Source organism: Phaethon aethereus, assembly GCF_964289735.1.
Source record: "Phaethon aethereus genome assembly, chromosome: 2".
In the NCBI taxonomy this organism is placed as follows: Eukaryota; Metazoa; Chordata; class Aves; order Phaethontiformes; family Phaethontidae; genus Phaethon; species Phaethon aethereus.
Window position 1 is genome coordinate 81,392,566 of NC_138582.1, and position 15,313 is coordinate 81,407,878.

The following is a 15,313-nucleotide window of genomic DNA, read 5'->3' on the forward strand; positions in this document are numbered from 1 at the left end:
TCGTCTTCATGGAAGCGTGTCAAATTCTGGTAAAAATGTATACCTTCCTCAGCTCTCCATTAACCACAGCAGCGGAGAGCTAGGTGTCACTGAGTCATGGGAAGTTTTGCCCAGGCAGTACGGACGTGTTTGGAACCATGGTGCGGGCAGACTGAAGAGCAGAGAGTCAATGCCGCAGAGACTCACCGCTTGCTTATGCCTTACACAACACTTCTGAGGTTGCATGATTAACACAGGCTCAATAACAGCATCCAGACTTTATATGCATTATATGCACCTTACACCCGGGATAATCAGCCTTCCCAATGTATAGCGCAGAGACACTGTTCTTCCTCATCCTCTCCCAACCCTGGGGCTGCTGTCACCAGGACTGGCAGGGCCAACACTGAGTTTCAGCAAGTACACCTCATTACAACCGTAACCATACGGTTGTATGATAGAGTGTGGTGTAGAGACACAGGGACTGGGAGAATGCGGCTTTACTGCTAGAATCAAGCTGCTTCAGAAATAGCCATGAGATGGGTGATCTCACATTGTGAGTAATCCCCTGTGCTGGTAACTGAGAGCTGATTACATTTGTTAATTGTTCTCCTACCTTTCTCAACATCTGAATGTCAGGGTTGGTGCTAAGAACCATAAAGTAGCCTGATCATCAGGACTAAAACCTCCATTGTTTTGGCATCGTATGAAAGTGGAAGTTGTAACATGTATGGGAGAGTATCTCCTAGTTTAAGCCCCCCATAATAGCCTAGAAAATGCTTGAGAGATATCTGTACAAAAGTGCTTCCTACCTCTTTTTTTTTTTAACCTAATGAGCTCATTGAAGTGCCAGAGACTGGCTGGAAAATTCATAGGCATTCCCCAAGATAGCTAACACCACTGGCTTCTGAGATGGCAGCCACAGTCTTACTCCACTGAGGTCTTTTGTTCAGAAGGGCAAAACCTATGGTGTCTCCTTCAAGGAAGTAATGTTTAGGAGGCATTAAGCTTTGCAATAGTTGTGAAACAGCCTACTGCCTATCTGTTGGTTGCTTCCCAGAAATCATTTCTTTGGCCTATCTTGATCGATGCCTAGCCAGGTGGCTCTCCTCCAGGCACCAGGCTGCGGAGAACGTTAGTAAATAGTCAGCCACACCTGAACAGCTTAGAAGTCTTTGATGGAATCCTGTTCAGTCAGAAGATTTATTTGTTCCTGCCCACCTTGTCCCACACAACATGGTGTTGTGAAGCAACAAGCCAGGATATTTCCTACCTGCCTGTTTCCTACCTCATTCCCTCTTCCCACCAATTTCAGCCATTACACTTTTGCTTTTCCTGCTTTCCCCGTGGCATGGTTCCAAGCAGGCAGCATCTCACCTTTATGCGGTGCTCCTCATCACTGAGCTCCAGGACAGGGGAGACGCGGGGCCTGGTGGGAAGCTAGGAACAGGGGAAAAACTGACTGCTGCCAACAGGGAAAAAAGACGGATATCCATGAGTCTGCTGTCATCCTTGGGCGCATAAAGAGAAGGCCTTCTTATAGCCCCTCCTTCTCACCAGTGGTCCTACTCTTGCTTGGGTGTCTCGATACCATTCAAGTAACATAAAAACCAAAGAGAGTTATTTACTATTATCACAAGGCAAAGATGGGCTCCCTTGGGTGGTAGGACAGACCCAAACTACTACATTTTCAGGGAGAAACAAATCACATGGTTAAATCCTGCTGAGTCTTAGTTTTCGATAGGAAAAACCAAACCCCTACTTGGAAGGTGAGGCTAAAAATCTTTAAAAAACAATCAGATGAAACAGGAGCAAAGATAGCCCTGAGGGTAATCCCTACTTCTCCAAAAGAGAGTATGAGCACGTGATCTCAAAGTGCTGTGCTGTTTGGTAGGACCTTGGATTAGTGATGCCAAGGTGTGACATCTCTGTCCTTTTCCTGGGTCCAGTGATAACATTTTAAACTCCAACAGTAATTTATTTCAATGATAAGTGCTCCTATGGACCAAACAAGGAAAAGAACGGGAATAAGGGCAAATTAAATTATTATGGTCCTTTAATGTGATCTTCCTACTGATGTACATAACACAGTTACCACTGTCCTCAGAACTACTGCTGTGCCACAGCTTGCAGCAAGGACTCAAAATGAAATCCAGTCTTTCCCAAAGTTGACACCCTTTATCTTCACCTTATCTACTCCCTACTACTTGTCTTTGTGCATTTTTTTACTGAAACCAAAATAAAAGTCTCTTTCCTGAATGTTTTGTGCCTTTTCAAAGAGCTGTATCTAATTGCTTAGCAATTTCAGATTTCTCCCTGTCAGCACAGTTAAAAGTAGTTAGCCTTTCTCTGCTGCCAACTCAGTCTTTGTGGACCAGTTTGCCATCACATACCTGGAGTACAGGATCCTGTCTTAGCCCAGCTCGCTGCTTCTCCTCCGTGAGATACCAGCTAGATTTCTCTAAACACAAAAAGAAGAAAACCAGTTCTGCTGACAGTTTTGCTCCTCCTGCTGCCCATCCAGTTTCCAGGTGCTCTTCAACTCTTCTGCAGCAGACTTTGGGATCGGGAGTTGAGGAGGAGAGGCTTAGCACAGAAGTCATCCTTACCGGAAGGGGTGGGGACAGATCATGCAGAGAGGCAATGTGCAGCAGGCTCCACATCAATTGCCTTTTATTGCCCTTTTATTAATTTATTATTTAAGGAGTTTAGAAAGCAAGATGCACGCAAATGTTATACTGCACTTTTTTTTTTCATCTCTCTAAATATGTGTGATTCCTAACAAAATAGTGTGGAGACGTTGAAGTAAGGCTGCTGAGTGCTACTGTCAGCACACTTCAATTTTCTGGGAAAATTTCCCTTCCAGACCTGTACGCTACAAAGCAAATGATGTGCGTGATACTGCCATTTGAGACACTGCAGAACCTTCGGACCTCAGCGTTTATAGCTGAGACGTTTAGCATCAGAGATACATTTGCTGATGCATTGTTAAATTCAAAGGTGCATTATTCTTATAGTATATTCTTACACTTTTATTGTCCATAATAAATGTCTTTAATGGAATTTGTGCCAAATGAAATAAATCTGTCCTGGCAAACTTGCAGCATAAAAAAATTGTGGAAGTCTCCCTAGCACACAGATTAAACATATTACAGCCACACCCACAGGTATTCCCAACAAGTCCAAAAATGTTCCAGGTTATTTTTGATTAGACTTGCTTTCAACAAGTTAGAAGTGTTTGAATCTGAGCTGGCTGTTATTGATGGTGACTCATCGAAATTCTCCATTCCTATTTCCATAATGGCCTTGCATGCAAGGAACTTTAGCTTAGCCCTCAGGCTGATGTCTGCTATAGCTTTAATTTTCTCACTGTGTGTGCATGTGGTTTGTGGGTGTGTGCATGTTGTGGGGGAAGAATGAGAGAGACAAAAGAGCTCAAAGAAAATGACACTGTCATTTCAAGTCAAAGATCAATAAAGAAATTTTGATCCTGAGCATATATGACAAACAAGTCCCACAGTCACTCTTCAGATCCTCAGCAGTACTCCATGTGGTAGTTACCACTGTGTAATCGGAGGACTACGTAAAACAGGTGGTGGTTGGATTCAGCTCACAAAACTTCAGACATTTACAATGAGGACCTCTGCATGTCAGCAAGGTGTCTACACTCCCACAGTTGTCATCAAGATTTAGGGTATGATTCACACTCTCTGGGTGTCGTCTTTAGAATGAAATGGATAGTCCCCTAGATGCCACCACCACCATGCAGATCATGGACTTTAATGGCAGCCTACCCACCTAGTGCAGGTGTAGATTGCTGTGCCGAGCGCATCATCAGTCAGGCGACATGAGTCCCACCTCTGTGTGCTGTGGGAGCTACATGCACCTCAAAATTAAGGTTTGTCATGACCAGACATAGGGTGTTTGTCCTGTCATACCTGTCAGTAGCTTTGCACATCAGGTTTTTATAAGAAACCATTACAAAGATTGCTTGTGTTGCAAGGGAGGGAGTGGGGAGACTTCACTGAAAAGATCCAGTTTATACTTTGATATTAATGGCATCTTGCTTGAGCTTGTCTAACCCTACCTGCGTGGGCATTCTGTACTTAGATCCACAAGACTGAAGTACTGTCTTCCTACCTTGCCCCGCAAGGACTTGGGTCCATCTGAGCTGCGGTCCCCTGTGGAACAGATTGGGCCAGCCAACACTTCTAACTTGTTGATTGGAACCAGACATGCGATGACACATGCATCTCACAACTGTAAATTCTGTCTTCATGCCCAGCATCTCTAATTGGGGGTGGTTAGGGTGAAAGGAGAGCAAAGGACTTGCTCTGCTGTAATGCAAGCCTTTGCCTGCACACTGTGATTATGTTTGGCCTGCAAACTCTAAATAATTTAGGTTTCACATAACTGAAGAGACCATCTCTTTTCCCATAAGATATAATCACCTCTGTAATACACTTAGGATTGTGGAGTTCATTGCACACATGCATTTCCTACAGTCTCAAGCAACTTACACATTTATTGTTTTAAGCCTGCTGTGAACAACCGTATTTTTAGGGTTCAAAAAAAACCCCCACAAGACAGCTGAGGGTTGCAATGAGCACAACAGATTCACTTGTTCAAATACACAGTGGTCAAATTTCTCCTTCACCTGAAACACACAGCTGATTGTCTCTTTTTTTTTTTTTTTCTTCCCCCACCTGAAGGTTTGCACCAATGCTTCTCCAATTGCTCCTCCTGGTTTTATAGAAATGGGCATGGAATAAAACCCAAAAGTAAATGCTCACAGCTATTGGCCGCATTTTTAGGTGTATGTTAACATAGGAAACAAGATCCTAGGACATGCAAGCCTGCTGTCCTGAGGCAAAATACAAAGATATTCTCTCCCTAGACAACTACTAATACATAAAAACCCAGAAAGGCAAGTACTCTGCTGGCATCTAGTGCAGAAGTGAAAGAGTCCAATGGAGAGACCAATGGACAGGCTTAAACATGCCACATTTGCCATCACTTGGTACAGTATTTGGAGCGCTGCAGGTAGCAACAGACTTGTCAGAAAGTTGAAATCATTACAAATGTTATATTTATGTTGTGAAAAACCCGTTCAAAGCACCTACAATGAGCGATGCTCTGCTTGCAGCCCAGAAGCTGCAGATGAGGCAAGAGGGGTGGTGAGGCTCCCTATCCTGTCGCACGGCTCCCGCCAGCAATAGCAGCCTTGTTAAGGGGTTACCACCACTGGGGGTACCTGGTGAGGAACCGGCGGAGAGACTCTCAGGAAGGGTTAGTGGAGAGGCGTGGCACAGCTCTGCAGGGCCAGCCACAATGGCAGTGAGGGATTTGTTCCCAGCACCTGCCCTGAGAGCAAGAGGCATCCCTTGGGACTTGGATGGCTACAAGAAGGGAGCATAGCTAGTCCCTCTCACACCACTTCACTGAAAAGAGAGGGCCTAATTAGCGGGCTTGCAATTTGGAGCTGGGTTTGCGGCTTTTGTTTCTTCTGTACGTCATTCTGGTTCCTTTCCCTTCATCCAGTCAAAGGCTGTGTACCTAAACTTACCTACTGAGTCATCACTTGGGAGTGAAGAAATATAGTTTCACAAATCTTGTTTCGTTTTGCAGGTTTCTGGCTTCGGTCTCTAGTCAGTGTTTGAATAAGACCCTTGGAAATCAAGCCAGCTCTTGTAACTGCCTATCAAAGCCTGGCAGGGGGTTTACACCTACAGGTACTTTCACTGTCGTCAGTGGAAAACTAGTCTCACACTCAAAATTTTGTTCTTTACCATTTACCTAGTGTTGTACTCTGGAGTTCGTGGCTGCCTTTGCCTCGAGCATTAAAAAAAATCTCCAGGAATTCTCTGATTCGGTTAGTAGCGAGCCATATCCCCACTCTTTCCCATGCTTTCCCACACGTCTAAGAAGAAAGGCTGTGAAGTCTCTCCTGTGTCGGAGTGACCTTATCTGCTTCATCTGGTGCGGCACTGGCAGGCACTGCTGTATTCCTTGCACCGAGCAGAGCACCTGCCTTTCCTCACAGGGCACCAGGACCCAGGCTAGAGCAACTGCTGCTTTGCTATCAATCTTTGCTTCTCTTGCCATGCTCCCACTTCCCTGCGCATTTTTTTGCTGCTACAAAATAATAGACCGAATCTGTCATCCTCCATCCCCTTTGGCATCTCCCCCTTGCATCTGCCCCCTTTCCTGGCTTTCCACTCCCTCTCTGCTCTCCTATCTTTCTGTCCTTTTCATTCCATCTCAGTAAGTTATTTGAAGCTGCCGGTGTCAACTGGTTTCTGCTTGTACCTTTTAATGTCCTCCTGTCTCCCTGTTTTTTTGGGTAGATGAGGATCGGCTCTTGGACCATACAACTCCTTTTCTCTGTAAAATCAAAAGTATGGCTCTGACCACAGGGACAGAAGGATGATCTGCAACAAAAAATGTTTTCAATAGGTATGCTTCTAATTTACTTGTTGGCATGTGGAACTGGTTGACTCAACAGCTTCTGGGTTTCTCATGTTTGGTTTGCACTAATTTTTACCTAAAATAAATTGTGAATGTTTAGTCTCAAATCTCCTATTTTTGCTGAAGGAGCTTGTGGGATTTCAGAGGGTGTGTTTTGTGAACTTTATAGAAAAAGGGTGGAGTATAACTTTAATTACACCAAAGCAATAACAGGAAAACTATTTTAATATTGCCGGATGACATGCAAAGAAGCGTATTAAAATTACCTAACACCCTCCAGGTGTTTCTAGGTTATTCAGTAGCTCAGCACTTTATTAAAAAACACTTTTATTGGAATTTCAGTACAAGGCACATGGCTACAAATATTACAAATAATAATGACTATTAATAGTAAGATATAGGGAAAATAGTAAATTTTGGTGCAATGTCTTAAAAATAGGTGCCCAAGATCAGAGGCAGCATCATTGTTGCACTGAACACTGTAAATAGAGACACGAGCAATACGATAGAATTAAGATTACATGGATAATTGCATGGATTAAGGGCTTATTTCCTTAACTAAAAACCCAAACATCTATTTTTTGCATGACTTAAGAATATGTCTATAATTTTTTCTTACCAAATACTTTGTCATCTTCTCTAAAACTAAAAAAATCTGGAATACAGAAATGACTAAAAAGTACTTCTCCTTTCAGTTATCTACCATTCAGATTATTACCTTCTAGGATTAATTCATTCCACATATTTAGTCACTTAAAGATGAAATTTTTATGCAGAATTTTCCCTATAAAATGTCGATTTAAAAATACATATATTTGGTCTGTTTTGCACCAGGGCACGAGTCCTTTTTTTTTTTTTTCCTTTTCTTGGTATGAGTTGTCTCCTTAAACAAAACTCATCTAATGCTCATTTTTTTATTTCAGGAACTTTCTGGGATTAATCAGCTTGAAGGGGGTCGTTTTGTTGGCTTGGAATTGAGGCTGTGTTTGCACTGAGATATAAACACAATTTCATTCTTCAGTACAAATCAGTTGCCTTGGACAAAAATCTGCACCTTGTGCCAGTAGGATTTACCCCACTTTTCAGAAGAGGCAACTTTCATGAGTAGAAATCTGGCTTCTCCTCTGTAAACTCCCATTGTGCACTTGAACAGTTTGATTTGGCTGAGATTTTCCAAGAGATCCTTTTTAAAGCCAAGAGGACCCCAAAATTTCCACTTACATATGATACCCCACAGGCTACACATCTTCTAGGTGAACATTTAGACCTTTTTTCCTAACTGGAAAAAGAGGAAATGTTTGCTACTCTCACTGATCAATTGACGATTCTGGCAAAAATTACTATATTAAGTCAGTGTTTTAAACTCCAAAATTTTAAGCAGAGTGCCAGGAAAAAAAACCTCCTTCCCGTGTTTGCTCGACTTTAAAAGTCCTGCTTTGCAAACATGTCTACACATTAGTAATCTTGGACTGGATCCAGGCAGCTTTGGACTGTATCCCACAAAGCAATACAGACACCCCAGTGCAACATCAAAGCAGCAAGTTTAAGGAAAGTAAATATAAGAGCCTCTAATGATATTACAAGGTAATTACCATACATAAATCAACTCAGAGCAATCAAGGTACTTTATTAAATGCATTTGCAGAGAGCACCTGTTCTTACCCTTTTTCTAAAGCAAAATAATGAACTTCGGCCTAGCAGAAAGAAATTGCATTTCAGCGCAATCCTGCAAATTGTCAAGTCTGTGCTGGGTGCCGGCAAACTTACCTACGGCCTGTGCCAGTTCAGCAAAATCAGTTTCTCGGAGTCCCTGAGCATACACTGGAGGAACCACGTAATGGAGGGTCGCAGGAGACAGGGCCCAGGGAGGGCCGGGGCCGGCCCAGCGCTCGCCTCCTGCGCCCGCGCTGCCCAGGGCTGCCACAGGCAGGCAGGCAGCCCGCGCTACGTGTGCAAGGGGATGCCTGGGCCCCGGGGAGGCCCACCAGACTGCCGACCCTGCCTGCTTCAGAGAGGACGTCTCCTGTGTGTGCCATCAAACGTCGTGGGGTGGAGGAGGTTTTCCCTTTCTTTCCCAGGAAGCTGCAGAGACGATGGCCGGCCTGTACTTGACACAGCTGCTACCATGAGGCAGGCCCCTTCCACAGCCCTGTCAGGAGCTGCAGCCCAGGCCTCAGGCTAGGCTCACCTCTTCATTACAGCCCATTCTCCTAGTTCAGGAGGAAAAAACAACTCAAACCTGAAACCCTTCCCCAGCAGGCCGGAATCAAGTCCCCAGTCACCTGCCTCTCTGCCAAGAGGCCAACAGTCTGCACCACAACTCAGCAGCTTCCCCAGATCTCCTGGCTTGCTTGTAGGTTTGCTTGGGGAGCCAAGACCCATTTTTCGGAGTGAAATCACCACTTGCTTCTACCAAGCTTGACCCCAGTGGGTTTCATTTCTTCCTTGTGCAAACCTTCCTCCTTGTGTAAGCCCAGATACAAACAATGAACAAGTTCTCCAGGGTGTGGATGATCTTCTGGCTTGTTACCTGGATAAAGAGGGAGGGGGAAAAAAGGGAAAATGGCCATCTTCTCCACAGAAGGAAGTCACCGTGTGTCTGTACCATCACATAATCTTTCTCATGAGACAGTGATAGGTTGACATTAATGGGAAAGCATTTGTCTGAATGTCCATACAAAAAATAAAACTTTAATATAAAGGAGATAGATAGGAATAACGCTGTGGGAGGAAGTCTTGGATAGGCTGGTCCTGAAAGAAGGATCCAGGACTTTCTATCCAAGACATATGCCCTCAGTGTGGCCTTGAAGGTTTAAGGTAAGTATGCTAGGTCAGAGATCCATGTTCAAGCGACTGCTCCACCATGCTTATTCGTGCACAGACTGTCATATCCGCGAAGTTACTTCTTACTCTCTGTCTTCTCTGGGACAACCTGCCTTTGTACAGCCCCTTATGTTTTCATGTGAGCAGGAACCAGCAGCCTGATTCCTCTCATTCCAGTCAGATACCAGTATGCTATTAGCTACTCCAACACACACTTGCTGGTTTTAAGTAGAAATTGGTGCCTGCTGCTGATCTCTTCCCCTGAAATTTCTCCAAAAGTGGCACCAAAACTGAATTTTGATCACGTGTATTTTTCTGATGATATGTATTTATCCTAAAAAAATCACAGCCAGCTCATTTCAGTTCCTCAGAGTTAAAACCCATGGTTTAACTGAGCACAACCATTTCTGTGTATTATGCAACAATCCGGATAATTTCTTTCCTGTGAGAAAAGACATAAATGCCAATATTTTCAAACTTAAAGCTCCAAGAGCTAAATGAATTCCCAGGGACAACTACATATTATGTGAGTTGAGAGCAAACAGTAAGCATGGCATGACTCAGAAGAACAGCAATGAAACTGCACATTCTTCAGTGAACTTGTGAATTATGCAAATAGAAAGTCAGAAATTAAACAACAGACTCCTTCCTTGGCATCTGTAATTAAAGCTCTTCATTACCACGCATTTTTATAATGTAAGTTTGTTAAAAGGCCTGTTCTATGTTTTCTGCTTTGATGGGATAAAAAGGTTTTGTGAAGTTTGGGAAACAACTGGTTCCCCTAAATGCAAACTAGATTCTGCACTTTCCACCTGGGTACAGGTCAGCGTAATTTTTGATGTGTTTATGTTCATCTTTCAGGGAGATGAACTACTGGCAGTCATGTTGCTTATTCCTGGAAACCTCCCAGAGAATCTGCAGACTTCAAAGGCTGTTAGGAATTCTTCTTATTCTTCAGATATGGTATCTTTTTGAGGAACTCTTCTTTCTGTGATCTCCCAACAGCAGCTGAAAGCCAACAATTATAACCTCCTTGTCACACTTGTATCTTTCTTTTCTCTTGTACTAAATGGCATTTATCTTAAAAGTAAATTTTACAAAGAAGAAATCCTTTTTTTTTCTGATTTTATTTTTCTGAAAACAAGAAATTCATGTTTTTTTCCAGCTTTTTGTCTCCAGATTAAAAAAAAAAAAAGAACATCACTAGGATGCTGAAGCCAAGCTCAGAAGAGCCAAGCCAGTACAGGTCCCAGTCCTACAATGCACAGCACTTTCCCAAGGCTTCACTCACTTCATCTCCTGGGCTCCAGGAGGCACTTTGTCCATGGACCACAACACTAAATATATGTGGCAATTTTGTGAGTACAATGGTTTTAGGGTGGACATCCAGGTGAGTGAAAATTTGTGTCTTTCAGCTTCCAACCTTCATTAAAATATGGTTATAGTAACTAACTGAAAATGAGTAAGCAAAGAATCTTACTGAGTGTCTGATTATGTCATACTAAAGTGCACGACATTAGTAAATACCTTTGAGAAATTGAGAGTGATCAATATAGCAACTGGAATATTGCAGGTAGGGAAAGTATGATGGAAAAATAGATGGAAAAGTCACTGAACTATAATTACATTTTAGTAAATGGTTTGTTGCTCTGCATATTATAAATATGGGTTTTCAAAAACAGAAAGAGGTCTTTAATGTCTTTCTTCCCATGTGCCTTTCAGTGACAATCTAAATTCAACCCTTTTTTTGTCATGATAGCTGATCTGGAATTGATCCTCCAGCAAAAATCTACAAGCAATCCAAAGTACACTGCAGGTCCAAGAACATTTCCGATATAACCAGGAAAGATATATTAACATAAATACATCAACATATTTAACATAAGCATACATTTTCAAAACCCAGTTTTGGACTGTAGTGAGGAAATCTAAAGAAGAAAACCAGGCACAAGCTCTCTTTGCTGTACAGATTTCCAATTCACCTACTTTCACAGATCCCCATTGCTTAGACAAACTAGACAGCTCGGGGTCCCCTCTCTCTTGACCTACTCGAACTTCCCCCTGTCATTGCCAGATAAAGGCTGCTGGTGAGAACACCTCAATTCACACACACATGCTGCTCGGTAGGGCCGTGCAGACATGCTGCCAGACTAGATCCAATCCTTTACGGCCAGGCTCACACAACAGGCTCCCTGCACGAGACCATCTGGTGCATCAGTGCTGGAGCGCTCCCACACCCCGGTCCCTGCCCCCTGCCTCCTCCCCGGTGGGGAGCTAAAGCCCCTCTCTTTCCTCCTGACTTTGGACTGCTTGATACCGCTGACAGGACATTTTACCAGGCATCATTTTTCTTGGAGTTTCCTAGATTTGATCCAAAAGTTCACTGAATGGCATCAGTGTGACAGTGACCCCCACCTGGGCCCTCGTCAATAAGGCGAGGTGAGAAACTCCCTGCACGTTCATCCCACATCATCCTGAACAGAGGGACAAGGGTCAGAACCTGGGGCAGGGGCTGGGACTGCTCCCCGCTGGGGCTCAAGATGTGTAGCTCTTTCTGCAGCTGGCTGGAGGCAGACCATCGGCACATCACCCGGGCGCTCCTGGGGGAAGCACTAAGTCCTCAGATCTTTCTCCCCAACCACCTCCAGCCCCAGCCGAGAGCAGGCAATGACTGACCCAGCTGAAGGGGTTTTGGCAGTCGTGGGGTGCAAGCGGGGGGGTATTCTAGTGAAGATATGGCAAGATACAGCAGCCTGAGGCAGGACAGTAGATCAGCAGCCCTTGGTGACTCACTCGTTCAGCTGCCACCAGTGCTGGCAAGGTGCAGGGCAGCTGTGCAGGATGCTGCTTCGCGTGGTGAAGGCTTCAGACACTTGGAAATGCCCGCAGGCCCTTCAGGCAATAGGCTTAATCAGGTGGCAGCATTCAAGGCAACAGGTTTCCCAACATCTGCAGCTGCTCATTTCATGGCCCATCAAATTGCCACATGGCCCCAGCCGAGTACATATCTACCATGGTCCCTGCCCGGCTGGCCCACTGCAGGGCCAGAGATGTCTTCTCTGCCACCTCTTCTCAAAGTCGCTAAACCACCTCCTGGGGCTGGAGCAGAGGTGCCCTCTTGTGGCACCCATGGAGCTCCATCACCCCTCTGGATCTGCCCATGCCTCCGGTCTCCAGGTCTCAGCTATCATGAGGCTCTTTCACTGCACATAATCTTTCTGTGGACTGAGATTAGGCTGACTGACCTGCCGTTCCCTGGATTCTCCTTCTTCACCGTGGGGGTGGCTGTGGCACTTGCCTTTTTCTTGTTTTCAAGGACCTCCCTCTATTACTGGTTCTCAATTTCTAGTCTCTCTCCTAGCCCCTCTCCTCCCAGTCACCTGCACACACACATCCCTCCCCACGCGCCACACTCATCTTGGCCGTGCTAGTCACCACAATCCTTTCCACCACGCTTTGCATCTGTACAGCTCCTGGCTGTTCTTCCTGCACGTAGTACAGAGGAGAAACTATTTGCCCAGCTTCAGTTTATCCCCATCGTGAGTGAGATTGAGCGGGGAGGAGAGATTTGTCCATGAGTCTTTGCTTTCCTTGAAGCAACTGTGAGGTTCAGGCCTCCCGGAGAACTCCCTGCCCTTTACTGTATAAATTCTTCCCTGTCCTTCCATACAAGCAGGATCATGAACTGGCTCAGGGAGACCAGGATTGTGTAAGAAAAGCAGAGCTAGTGCATCCCTTCATGAAGTGTAGATCATTTGAAGATCCCTGCTTTCCTTCCTGGTAGAAGATCAGTGAGAGAAGAGGAGAAAGGAGGAAGGGAACCAAACTTGAGGATCCAGGGTAAAACAAAAGAGAAGGACAACCCCATTTGCCACCCTGAATATAAAAGTCCCGACTGGAAAATTTGGTACAGGTTTCTGAGAGCAATTTGTGTTCTCAGGGCTCAGATGATAATGACTCAGAAAATACAGGTTCTCAGAAGACTCTTCCTTCTAAAGTAGGGTTAAACTAGACACTCCTAAAGTAGAGACTTTCCCAGATGTTTTCCTCCTTGAAAAGGACAGATGCCAGACAGGCTTGTTCTCAGGACCTGAACGAGGATGCTGAGCTGAGCTGCTCACTCTTCAGACCTCTTAGGACAAACAAGGCTCTGAGAAAGGAATACCATGCGCTGCCACTTCTGTGTGTATCAGTATCCTTGTGAGATGGCTCTTCAGCACCTTTAACCAGACCGAGGCCCTGGCAGAGGCCATTTGACATCATGACTGCATTAAAAAATGAGTATATCAAAATGTTTAACTGTTCCATAAAGAAGAGTCAAGAAAATGTAGATTTTTGAGTAGCAAGTGTGTTTGACTTTCCATGTCAGTCACCCAAATGAAAATCTACTTCACTGAACCAAGCATTTTACTCTCCTCTTTAGACACCAAAAGCACTATGTGGTTTCTTCACTGTATTTGCTGACCCTACATTGAAGGCAGTACACACAGAAAATACATTATTGCCATAGGGAAACAAGCAAAAGCTGGATTTTATGCCCAAATTCTCAGTGTGCAAGCTACAGTGAAGTGAAAGTTACTACAGAAATCAGACAACCTCATAAAACAGAGGCCATCGACTCTGATCAACCTGTAATAACTCTGACCTTCAGACCACAACTTACTTTTCCCTGGACAAAACAACTCACATCCTTTTTCCTGTTGCTGCACATGTTTGAGAAAAATTAATGACAAGTCATTAGAAATCTAAGCCATTCTGTATTTCCCTCCTAGTCAGCGCAGGAGAAGCAGAGGCAGTAACATAGCTGTTGTTATAGAAAGTACCTGGAGCAACTATGTGGATCATTCTCCACAACAGACATGTTTTCTTTTGGCAACACTCACAGTTTTAAACACAGTAGACTTGAACCCTGCCCTGAGGAGTTCAGTTTAATTTGGTTGTCAGTCATTACCTACAATAACATTTGGATGGTCAAGAAAAAGGTCTCTAGCAAAATAAGATTGCTCCTGGTAAGCACTGAGGATAATCCCTATCTGTAACAACATTTTCACAGGTTTTTAAAGACATGAAAACCAACATGACCTTAGAAGGACTTATAAGTAGTCACTTGACAATGGTAATGTGCTTCACACCACAACCTCTATTACCAAGGAGAACAAGAAGTATGCAAAAAAAAAAAAAATCATTCTAATCTAATGACACAAATATCTAACTATCTAAAAGTCTCACTTAAAGTGTTTTACGTAAAGAACCATATGCCTTAAACGATACTACAGTTATTAGGGATGGGATATTCCGGAAGGCAAATACAGCCCCTTTTTTTTTGTTGCAAACCCAGGAGTCCTTCACCAAGCAACAGCAGCTGCAGAGCTCTGAATCCCAAGTAGATTAATAACAGCCATCGGCTCCACTCTCAGCGTGACAGCGGTATCCCAACCAAGTTGGTAGGGCCTATGTTTTAAACAGAAAATCCACTGTAACTTACACTTGAGAAAAGATCTCTGCTGCATTTAAGCAGTGTAATTTGGCAATGCATGTGCTGCAGATCTTGAGAAGAGTCGTGAAGTCCTGCAAATACTTCTTTAATGCGTGGAAACAGGTATGTGTCAATCATCCAAGTATTACCTAGCTCCTTGAAATCTAGACATATATAAACAACCTTGATTTTCTTCTCAGTCAAACCTATTAAACAGTGTTTCTCCTGTAATATCATTTTAGACTAGGTTTTTTACACTCTAGCAAAATGTCACCTCTCATTGAAAATGTTAGCAGGCATAGTTTCTTTCCTGGATGAAATGTTAATAATCCGTAGAACAAACCACAGTGCATAGCCAAGCATCTCCTCAGAAATGTTTTCTAAAATAAGCAGATCTGGAGCCTGTATCATGGCTGCGTCTGATGGCGCTGAGCCATTATGTCCATCCCTAAGTTTCTGTTCAGTGCAGTACTGCTACGCATTTTATGGTGTACGTCACATTTCCATTCAGGAAGTTTGATTCCTCAGGTAGCCACTAACCATAGCCTAGGTTCAGCAAGAAGCAAA